The 10,805-nt window shown below is 49.2% G+C and overlaps 1 protein-coding gene across 1 annotated transcript in view; it reads left to right on the top strand.

Moving 5' to 3' along the window:
* Positions 1–962: 962 nt before the first annotated feature.
* The window catches only part of ikbke (inhibitor of nuclear factor kappa B kinase subunit epsilon), an 86,569-nt gene continuing 76,726 nt past the window's right edge, over positions 963–10,805 (top strand). Inside the window, exon 1 of the mRNA XM_072480200.1 lies at positions 963–1,069. The gene's annotated coding sequence lies outside the window, so the exon portion shown is untranslated. The remainder of the gene's footprint in view (positions 1,070–10,805) is intronic.

Here is a 10,805-nt window from a genome sequence, read left to right as displayed (position 1 = left end):
GTAGGCATAGTATTATTTATTTTTAACCAACTTGCAAGTCTGACTCGCTTCTCAGGGACACAGAACACAGAACCAGTCTCCTGGGCCCCTTGGAAACGAATGAGGTCCGAGACAAAGGGATCTCTGCAAATACATTCAAATGGCATCAAGTTTCACATACAGATTCCCATAGGTCATCCTATACCCCTCCTGACCTGGCCATACATCCTAATTGACTCACTTCTCGTTCCTTAACCCTGGGCCTCTTGTTACCCAGCATCCTCCCCTCCCCCCTTCCTTGCTATGCTTTCTGAAATCCTTTGTGCTTTGTCTTTTGTGAACTCACTAGAATTAAACTGGCCTACATCTACATTACTGTAAATAATATTTAAACTATTTTATATCACATTCTTCAAGCTCTGTGCTCTGAGCTATCTCTTGGTAGAATGAGCGGGAACTGTGGCGTTCCCTGTTTTATAGTGCGTGTGCTCTCACTGGTGATTGGCTGCGATGTTGTGTGTGTGTTGGTTGGTCTAACTGCCTGTCCATCAGTGTGTGTGTGATTGCACCATGATATGCTGATGTGGATATCATGACAATAGGGGACAAGGATATGACCAAATGTTGGGAAATGGGATAAGAATAGATTGGTGCTTGATGGTGGCGCAGACATGATGGGCAGAAGGGCCTCTTTCTGTGCTGTAAACCCGATAACACAAGGCTGAAGATACCTTGTCGATGAGTTCGCCAACTCCAGAATTGATAAACAAAAGTTCAAATACTCGTTTGTTTTTAAGCCCCAGTCCTGGAAATGAACTCTTTAATTGGAAGGGGGACTCTGCCAGTACCTGGGACTGGACCATGAGGGTCACAGGAGGGCTGACCGGAGGTTGCTCTGTGCGCTGCCCCTACGCCGCTTTCTGCGCCAGTTCTGCACTGCAGTTCCCGGGAGTCACGCATGGAGGGGCCGGAGATGCGGAAGAGCGAGGTAATCGAAAGTGAGTCGGGTTAGTTTCAGTTTATCATCAGGCGGGCAAGTGCGTTGAGCAAGTCTGAGACCAGGGGCTTTGCTGGGAGGTTGGGTTTGGAGGTGAGTTAATTTTCCAAATACCTGGAGAACCCCGGACCACTTTCCCATGTCTTTGGGGGACTTCTCACTTCAGATTTTTAACGAAAGAGATCCTGACTTAAAGCGATCCCAGTTCTGTTGGCATTTTAAATTTCTCTGTCCAGGATTAATGAGTACATTTTTTTTTTAGGGAGAAATGTCATTAGGATGAGTAGAGTCTCCTGCCATCTGTTGAGCGGTTTCAGTGTAAATCTCCTGGTTGCAGTTTCTCTATATATTACAATGCTGACAGGTTGTGGTGAAGGGGCACAAGAGAATGTGTTGGAGGGGAACTGAGTGATGTGGTCACATTGCAGTTTGCAACGGATGCTCAATATGTCCTAATTTCTCAGCTTCAGAGCAGTGTAACTGGGGGGGGGGGGGGGGGGAGCGGGGGGGGAGATATGTGCTGGGGACTCCCTCCCCCCATGTTTCCAGGTTAGACTGGCACAGCAATCGCCTGGGGGAGTTTAAACGACAAGAAGTGTAATGGTTAATGGGAATCAAAGCAGCAGGTCAGCATGTGAGGAGGAGGTAAAGATTAACAGGCAGGGCCAGTCTAACGACTAGAGAGGGGAAAGGAAACGTGGAAGTTGGATATGATGCGGAGTGTTATCAGAGATTAATAAAGGAAGTTGGAATGTGTGCAAGGCGTAGTGCACAAGAAAATCCTGCAAGGGAAAGTCAAATCTGTAGGACATATTTAAAAACCTTGTACCTAAATGCACACAGTATTCAGAATAAGGTTCATGAACTGACAGCACAAATAGAGACAAATGGGTATGATTTGGTGGGGATTACTGAAATATCGTTGCAGCGGGACCGGGGCTGGGAGTTGAATAATAATAATCTTTATTAGTGTCACAAATAAGCTTACATTAACACTGCAAAAAGTTACTGTGAAAATCCAAGGGTACTCAGTATTCTGAAAGGATAGACAGGATGGAACTGAAGGTGGACTTGCTTTATTGGGTAAAGATAACATCAAGGCTGTATTAAGAAATTACATTGGCACTAAGGGTCAAAGTATTTAATCGAGCATTGCTGCCTCACGGCGCCGAGGTCCCAGGTTCGATCCTGGCTCTGGGTCACTGTCCGTGTGGAGTTTGCACATTCTCCCCGTGTTTGCGTGGGTTTTGCCCCCACAACCCAAAGATGTGCAGGGTAGGTGGATTGGCTACGCTAAAATTGGCCCTTAATTGGATAAAAAGATGAATTGGGTACTCTACAATTTGAAAAAAAGAAAAAAGTATTTAATTGATCTGGATGGAAAAAAACAAGGGAAACAATCGCCTTTGTAGGAGTCATTTACAGGCCCCCAAGCAATACTTCCAAAGTGGGGCATAGTATAAACCAAGAAATAATTAAGGCTTGTGAGAAGGCACAACGATAACCACGGGTGATTTTAATATGTACGTTGACTGGATTAATCAAATTGGCAAGGGTAGCCTCGAGGAGATTTCATAGTGTATGAGGGATTGTTTCTTCGAGTAACATATTATGGAGCTAACCAGGGAGCAGGCTATTTTAGATTTAAGTGTTATGTAATAAAGAAGGGTTGATAAATAGTCTGTCATTAAGGATCCTCTTGGAATGAGCGATCACAGCATGCTAGAATTCCAAATTTGAATTAAGCGAGAGAAGACAGAAGGCCATACTCGAGTTTTAGAGTTGGGCAGAGGTAATTATACAGACCTGAGGAAAAAGTTGCGCCAAGTGGACTGGGCACAGATAATTGAGGCTCGGACAGGGGAGGTGGTGGCCGAGACCTGGACGGTGGCTTTGCCGAGTTTGAACACGTCCTAGCCATGTACAAGGCTATGCCTCATCCAGTTCAAAGTGGTACATAGGGCTCATATGAGGGCGGCGAGGATGAGCAGGTTCTTTGAGGGATGGAAGATAGGTGTGGGCAGTGCGTGGGGAAGGGGCCCGCGAATCATATTCACATGTTCTGGGCATGGCCAAGATTGAGGGGGTTCTGGCAGGGGTTCTCCGACGTGATTTCTGAGGTTCTGGGGAAGGAGGTGGTCCCGAGGTGGCAATATTTGGCGTGCCGGAAGACCCGGGAGTCCACGGGGTGAGAGAGGCCGATGTTTTGGCCTTTGTCTCCCTGATAGCCTGGAGACGGATCTTGCTCAGGTGGCCGGTCTCGGAGCTGCTGGAAGGGGGGGTTTGAGTGACCGGGCAGAATTCCTGTGGTTGGAGAAGGTTAAGTTTGCCTTGAGGGGGTCGGCGGACGGGTTCACCTGGATGTGGAAGCTATTTATTGATTTCTTTAAGGCGGTTTGAGCTCAGAAAGGGGGGGGGGGGTAAAGGGGTTAAAATGGGAAGCCTGGATATGAGGAGGAGGTGGCCTCAGCGGAGCAGGGGGGGAGTGGGTGTGGGTTGTTCATTGACGTGATGTCAGAACATTTGGAAAGCATTAACGGGATTGGGCAAAGCCAACTTGGGTTTATGAAAGGCAAAATCATGCTGAACAAATCTATTGGATTTTTTGAGACTGTAGCTAGTAGAATAGATAAGGGAGAACCAGTGGATGTGGTGTATTTACACTTTTAGAAGGATTTTATCAAGATCCCACATAACAGGTTAGTGGGCAAAATTAAAGCACACGGGATGGGGGTGAGATATTGGTATGGATCGAGAATTGGTTGACAGACAGAAAACAGAGTGTGGGAATAAATGGGTCTTTTTCTGAGTGGCAGGCAGTGACTAGTGGGATACCGCAGGGATCAGACTTGGGCCCCAACTGTTCACAATATATATAAATGACCTGGATGAGGGAACCAAAAATGAATGGGTTAAAGGGATATGGGGAGCAGATGGGGAGGTGGATTTGAGACCAGAATGGGATCAGCCGCGATCTGATTTAAAGGCAGAGCAGTCTCAAAGGGCTGAATTGTCTACTTCTCTCCTAATTCCTGTGTTCCTATGTTCATAAATGTCTGATGGGAAATAGTCCTGCACTGGAAATCGCGCGGAAATGTGATTTACATCGTAAACTTCGAATGGTTCTGCCTGTGTTACATCAATAGTCACCCAGAAAAGTTAGAAGGATTAAAACCACTTCTGGATAGCTATTGTACACATCCACACCGACCCCCACATGGGACTCTCTCCGTCCCCCACCTCCCTGCTGCCAGGCCCGACCCCCCCCCCCCCCCACCACCACCACCACCACCAAGTCCATCTGACATCTCTTCCACCAAAGCTCAACCCAACATCAACACAGCACAACCCTCAAACCTGGCCTGACTCCCCCAGTCCCCAAAGTCTGACCCAACCAATCCAACACCAAATATATCCTTTCTTCAATAGGGAAACCTAAATTGCACACAATACTCCAGGTGTGGTCCCAGCAAGGTCCTGTATAACTGGAATGAGACATCCCTCCTTCTGAACTTAAATTCTGTTGCAATGAGGGCCAACGTGCCATTTTCCTTCCTAATCGCTTGCTGCACCTGCCTTTCCACTTCCATTGACTGGTGTACAAGGACTACCCAGGTCTCTTTGTACACTCACACTTCCAATATATCACCATTTAAATAATATTCTTCCTTTCTGTTTTTCACACCAAAGTGTATAACTTCACATTTAGCCACGTTGTATTGCACCTGCAATGTGTTTGCCCACTCCTCAACCTGTCTAAGTTACCTTGAAGCCTCCTTGCATCCACCTCACAACTCATAATTCCACCCAGTTTTGTGTCAACAGCAAACTTGGTAACGTTACATTTGGTTCCCTCATCCAGGTCATTTATATATATTGTGAACAGCTGGGGCCCAAGTCTGATCCCTGCGGTATCCCACTAGTCACTGCCTGCCACTCAGAAAAAGACCCATTTATTCCCACGCTCTGTTTTCTGTCTGTCAACCAATTCTCGATCCATACCAATATCTCACCCCCATCCCGTGTGCTTTAATTTTGCCCACTAACCTGTTATGTGGGATCTTGATAAAAGCATTCTAAAAGTGTAAATACACCACATCCACTGGTTCTCCCTTATCTATTCTACCTACATCCTCAAAAAATCCAATAGGTTTGTTCAGCATGATTTTGCCTTTCATAAACCCAAGTTGGCTTTGCCCAATCCCGTTAATGCTTTCCAAATGTTCAGACATCATGTCTTTTATAATAGACTCTAGCATCTTTCGCATTGATGGCCTTGTCTCCAGCCCTCAGCCCAGAAACTCAGGGATACCTTCTCTAAGTCTTTCCATCTCTCTATCTCTCATTCCTTCTCTCAAATTCATCTTAAAACCCACCTCTTTAATCAAACATTTGATCAAACACCTCCTTGTGTGGTGTAGTGTCAGATTATTTTGTGATAATGACCTCCTCCACTGAAGGTGGGCAGAGGTAATGTTTTTTCTCCTGTTAGTCTGTTCATCTTGAAAGAGAACATCTCAAAAATAATGGATGGATTTCACTGGAAATGAAATTCCATGAATTTAGTACATGGATAGAATATGACTCACGGAAGAACTGATTAGTTTTTGGCAGAGATATAGATCTAGATCTTGGAATTTTTTTAAGATTCCGTTAACATGAGGACGTAGGGCAAATTTACTTTTTTTTTGTTTGGAATGTTGGGGACTGTTTTAGAAATTTGTAGATTGCCTCGGCTGTTGCGGCGAAATTTTCACAGCAGCTAAAATGTGAGCAGTTTTCAGGGCAGCTTGTTGGATGTGGATTGTCCTGAAGCTTCCTCAGTGAGGTGGAAGCTCTTAATGAAAAGATTTATTTTTTTCGGCTTTGTAATAAACAGAGCATCGCATCAATCAGGCAGGGAAACACCCAAGGAAGAGCCATGTAATTGTAATTGTTCTAGTATGTCTTTCAGGGACAGTGGCATGCCATTTAGTCCTGATTTACTTTCACATTTTCTTGCAGCAACATACACACACACACACACAGCTCTGATATCTTCAAGCTTTTATACCTCTGTATGTATGTTCACATGTTCCTAGAATTAATAAAACATGTTTACCGAATCCCTTACGAGCTGGTGCCTTTATATCATTATAACCCACGTGACAGGAAGAGTGATGTGTTTGTTCACACCACATGGGCACTCTGACTTGTTGCTCCTGTAAAGCACCTTGGGATATTTTGCTATGATACAGGTGCTAAATAAATGCAAGTTGTTACTGCAGACAGGCTTAATAGTCAACCTGCCTGTGCAATCACTCACTGGCAGGAAGATTCAGCCCGCACTCATACACCAGGGCTGTGTACAGGTCAGAAATATTGGGCGGGATTCTCCCATCGGGCGGCTAAGTGCCGACGCCGGGAAAAACGGGAGTGTTTTACTCCGGCTTCGCCGCCCGTTCCGGAACCCCATTCTGAGGTCCACAGGGGTCTAGGATGGCGCTGCCGCTCCAGCTGCCGATCCCGGCCTGAACCCGGCGCCGCGGGGTCCGCACATGCTCAGTTGGGCCAGCGCCAACCAACGCCTGTGCAGTGGCCTTCTTCCCCGCGCCGGCCCCGACGCCAAATGGCGCAGGGCTACAGGAGCCGGCGCGGAGGAAAAGAGGCCAGGGGGCAGAGAGGCCGGCCCGATGATTGGTGTGCCCCGATCGAGGGCCAGGCCACTACGGAGGCACCCCCCCCCCGAGGCCGGACCCCTCCCCTTCCCCACAGGCCGCCCCTGGACCCTTCAGCGGCGAGGGCCCCCCAGCTCAGAGGATGTTAGAACGGCACTGGCGGGACTCGGCTTTTTGATGACGGCCGCTCGGCCCATCCGGGCCGGAGAATCGGCTCGCCGGCCCGTGCCAGCCCGGGCTGGAGAGTCGGCGCATGCCCCAACTGGCGCCGCGCCGACCCTGCCGGTGCCAATGGCGCCGATTCTCCGCACTGCAGAAAATTGCGTCCTGGCGTCGGGGCGGCGTGAGGCGATTTGCGCGGCGCCGTGCCGATTCTCTGGCCCGGCGGGGGGTTGGAGAATTCCACCCATTGTAATTACAACTCTTCAGGTACTGAAGTGGTCTGTGCCCAGATGTAGATCTGGACAATATTAAGGTTTGGGCTAACAAGTACCATTCGTGCCACACAAGTTCCAAGCAATGGCTATGGGCAAGCAGAGAGAATCTAACCACCTCCCCATGACCTTTAACGGCTTTAAGATCGATGAAACCCTCATTACCAACATCCTGGGAGTTACCATTGAACTGGAAGTCAATTAAATACTGTGGTTACAAGAGCCAGTGAGAGGCTGGGAATCCTGTGGTGAATAAATTGCCTCTTGACTCTCCAAAGTCTGCCCACCATCTAGAAGGCACAAACCAGGGCTGTGTTGGAATACTCTCCACTTGCTTGGATGAGTGCAGCTCCAACAAAACTCAAGAAGCTCAACATCTTCCAGCCTACTTGATTGACACCTCATTCACAAACATTCAATCCCTCCACCACTGAAGCACTGTACCAGCAGTGTATACCATCTAGCACTGCAATGTAGGAACACACCAAGTCTCCTTCAAAAGCAACTTTCAAACCCATGACTTCTGCCACCTAGACGGCCAAGGACACCCGATGTGGAGGAACAGCACCACCCACAAGTTCCCTCCAAGTCACAAATCACCCTGACTTGGAAATATATCGCTGTTCCTTCACTGTCGCCAGGTCAAAATCCTGGAAATCCTTCCCTAACAGCTCTGTGGATGTACCTACACCACGGGATGTAGCTGTTCAAGAAGGGAGCTCACCACCACCTTCTCAAGGGCAATTAGGAATGGGCAATAAATGTTGGCCTTGCCATTGACACCTACAGTCCATGAAAGAATTTTTAAAAGAATGTGCTCCTGTCATTTGTGACCTCCTCGTTTCTGACCCCCAGCTAGAAAATAAATAAACCTAACAGGCCTGATGATTGTGCAGGCGATGTCGGCATTTTGGAATTAGCTCTGTAGCTGAAACAAACCCAACTGTTTTGTTGCCATTATTTTTGAATGTCTCTCTGTAATAAACCAGTAGTGGTGCACACAGATCTTCAAATAAAACTGACCTGAAGCAGATGCGAGAGGGTCTTCCAAAGGGAAATTGGAAAAATACTTGGAAAAGAAAAGAAATACCCTGTTGAGGGGAAAGAGTAGTGGGAGTGAGACTGGGTAATATTTATCCTTGAACTATCATGACTAAAAAAGACTACTGGACTTTGTCACATAATAATTAATAATCTTTATTGTCACAAGTAGGCTTATATTAACACTGCAATGAAGTTATTGTGAAAAGCCCCTCGTCGCCACATTCCGGCCCCTGTTTGGGTACACAGAGGAAGAATTCAGAATTTCCAAATTACCTAACAGCACATCGTTTGGGACTTGTGGGAGGTAACTGGAGCACCCGTAGCATAGGGAGAACGTGCAGACCTCCGCGCAGACAGCGACCCAAGCTGGGATTCGAACCTGGGACCCTGGCGCTGTGAAGCAACAGTGCTGTTTGTGGGATCTTACTGTTGATGCTCGATCAATAACTCCTGAGACGAGATTGAAGACAATTGAAGGCTTTATTGTGCTAGATGTTTCCCCCAGCAGCGCAGGTACAGAATGCAGCTGCTGGGGAGACACAGGCTCTTATACTCCGCCTTACTGGGCGGAACCAGCAGGCAGGCTTCACCAATGAGAATAGCAGTCTCCGGTACCTCCCACACCAAGGGTTTTTCAGTATTATTCAGAGTACCGTAATACCCCTAATACAGACTACCACATTCACCCCCTGTTAAAAAAAAGAGTCCGGCGGGGGTGGTGGTCTTGCGTTATACAGTGGTAGAGGTGTAGGTTATGGTGGTACCCGGTATACATTAGCACAATGTTTTGCCTCGTTACATGTCGTAACTATTTGCAGTAATTATTTACAGAGTGAAGCAATTAGTCGATCGGGGCCCTGGTCGTCCTCTGCGATCGTCGTAGCTTCGGCGATGATGCAGGCGCCGGCAGGCGCCGGTTTGGGCATCCGTGGCTCCGGGAGCGTGGCTTCGGCTTCTTCAGCTTCATCATCCCCGAGATGGGACCAGTGGAAGGACCGATCCACCTGGGAAGGGGGCGGCTGTGGGGTGCGCCGGTGGGAGGGAGGATGGGGTCGATGGTGGAGGTGTGGGTGGGGATCCAGCGGGCGCCAGGTCCCGTAGGGAGACCGTATTCTGTCGGCCGTCGGGGTACGCCATGTAGGCATATTAAGGGTTAGCGTGCAGGAGGTGGACCCTCTCGACCAATGGGTCCGACTTGTGCGCCCGCACGTGTTTGCAGAGCAGGATAGGCCCAGGAGCTGCCAGCCAGGTTGGGAGCGAGGTCCCGGAGGAGGACTTCCTAGGGAAGACAAGGAGATGTTCGTGAGGGGTTTGGTTGGTCGTGGTACAGTAGTGATCAGATGGAGTGGAGAGCATCCGGGAGGACCTCCTGCCAGCGGGAGACTGGGCGATTCCTGAACCGTAGGGCCAGTAGGACGGTCTTCCAGACCGTTCTGTTCTCCTTCTCCACCTGCCCGTTTCCCCGGGGGTTGTAACTGGTCGTCCTGCTCGAGGCAATGCCCTTGCTGAGCAGGAATTGATGCAGTTCGTCGCTCATGAATATCGCTGTGTATGTAGGCGGGGAAACCAAACAGCGTGAAGATACTGTGGAGGGCTTTTATGACGGTGGCTGTGGTCATGTCGGGGCAGGAGTTGGCGCACGGGAACCGGGAGTACTCATCAATCACGTTCAGGAAGTACGTGTTGCGGTCGGTGGAGGGGAGGGGCCCTTTGAAGTCCATACTGAGACGTTCAAAGGGACGGGAAGCCTTTATCAGGTGCGCTTTCTCTGGCCTGTAGAAGTGCGGTTTGCACTCTGTGCATACTTGGCAATTCCTGGTGGCGGTCCTGACCTCCTTGATGGAGTAGGGCAAGTTTCGGGTCTTAATGAAATGGAAGAATCGAGTGATCCCCGGGTGGCAGAGGTCCTCGTGGAGGGCCTGGAGGCGGTCCACTTGTGCGTTGGCACATGTGCCGCGAGATAGGGCATCAGGAGGCTAGTTTAGCTTCCGGGGACGATACAAGATCTCATAGTTGTACGTGGAGAGCTCAATCCTCCACCGTAAGATCTTATCGTTCTTTATCTTGCCCCGCTGTGCATTACCGAACATGAAAACAACTGACCATTGGTCAGTGAAGAGAGTGAATCTCCTGCCGGCCAGGTAATGCCTCCAGTGCCGCACAGCTTCTACTATGGCCTGGGCCTCCTTTTCAACTGAGGAATGGCGGATTTCTGAAGCATGGAGGGTGCATGAGAAGAAGGCCACGGGTCTGCCCGCTTGGTTGAGGGTAGCAGCCAGGGCTACGTCGGACGCATTGCTCTCGACTTGGAAGGGGAGGGATTCGTCGATTGCGTGCATCGTGGCCTTTGCGATGTCCGCTTTGATGCGGCTGAAGGCCTGGCGGGCCTCTGCCGACAGGGGGAAGACTGAGCATTGAATTAGTGGGCGGGCCTTGTCCGCATAGTTGGGGACCCACTGGGCATAATACGAAAAAAATCCCAGGCAGCGTTCCCGGGTCTTGGAGCAGTGGGGGAGGGGGTACTCCATGAGGGGCCGCATGCGTTCGGGATCTGGGCCTATAACTCCATCATGCACTCCGTAGCCGAGGATGGCTAGACGGTCGGTGCTGAACACGCATTTTTCCTTGTTATATGTAAGATTAAGGATTTTTGCGGTATGGAGGAATTTTCGGAGGTTGGTGTTGTGGTCCTGC

The sequence above is a fragment of the Scyliorhinus torazame genome, chromosome 17 (assembly GCF_047496885.1).
Source record: "Scyliorhinus torazame isolate Kashiwa2021f chromosome 17, sScyTor2.1, whole genome shotgun sequence".
Classification (NCBI taxonomy): domain Eukaryota; kingdom Metazoa; phylum Chordata; class Chondrichthyes; order Carcharhiniformes; family Scyliorhinidae; genus Scyliorhinus; species Scyliorhinus torazame.
This window is presented reverse-complemented; position numbering and strand designations above follow the sequence as displayed.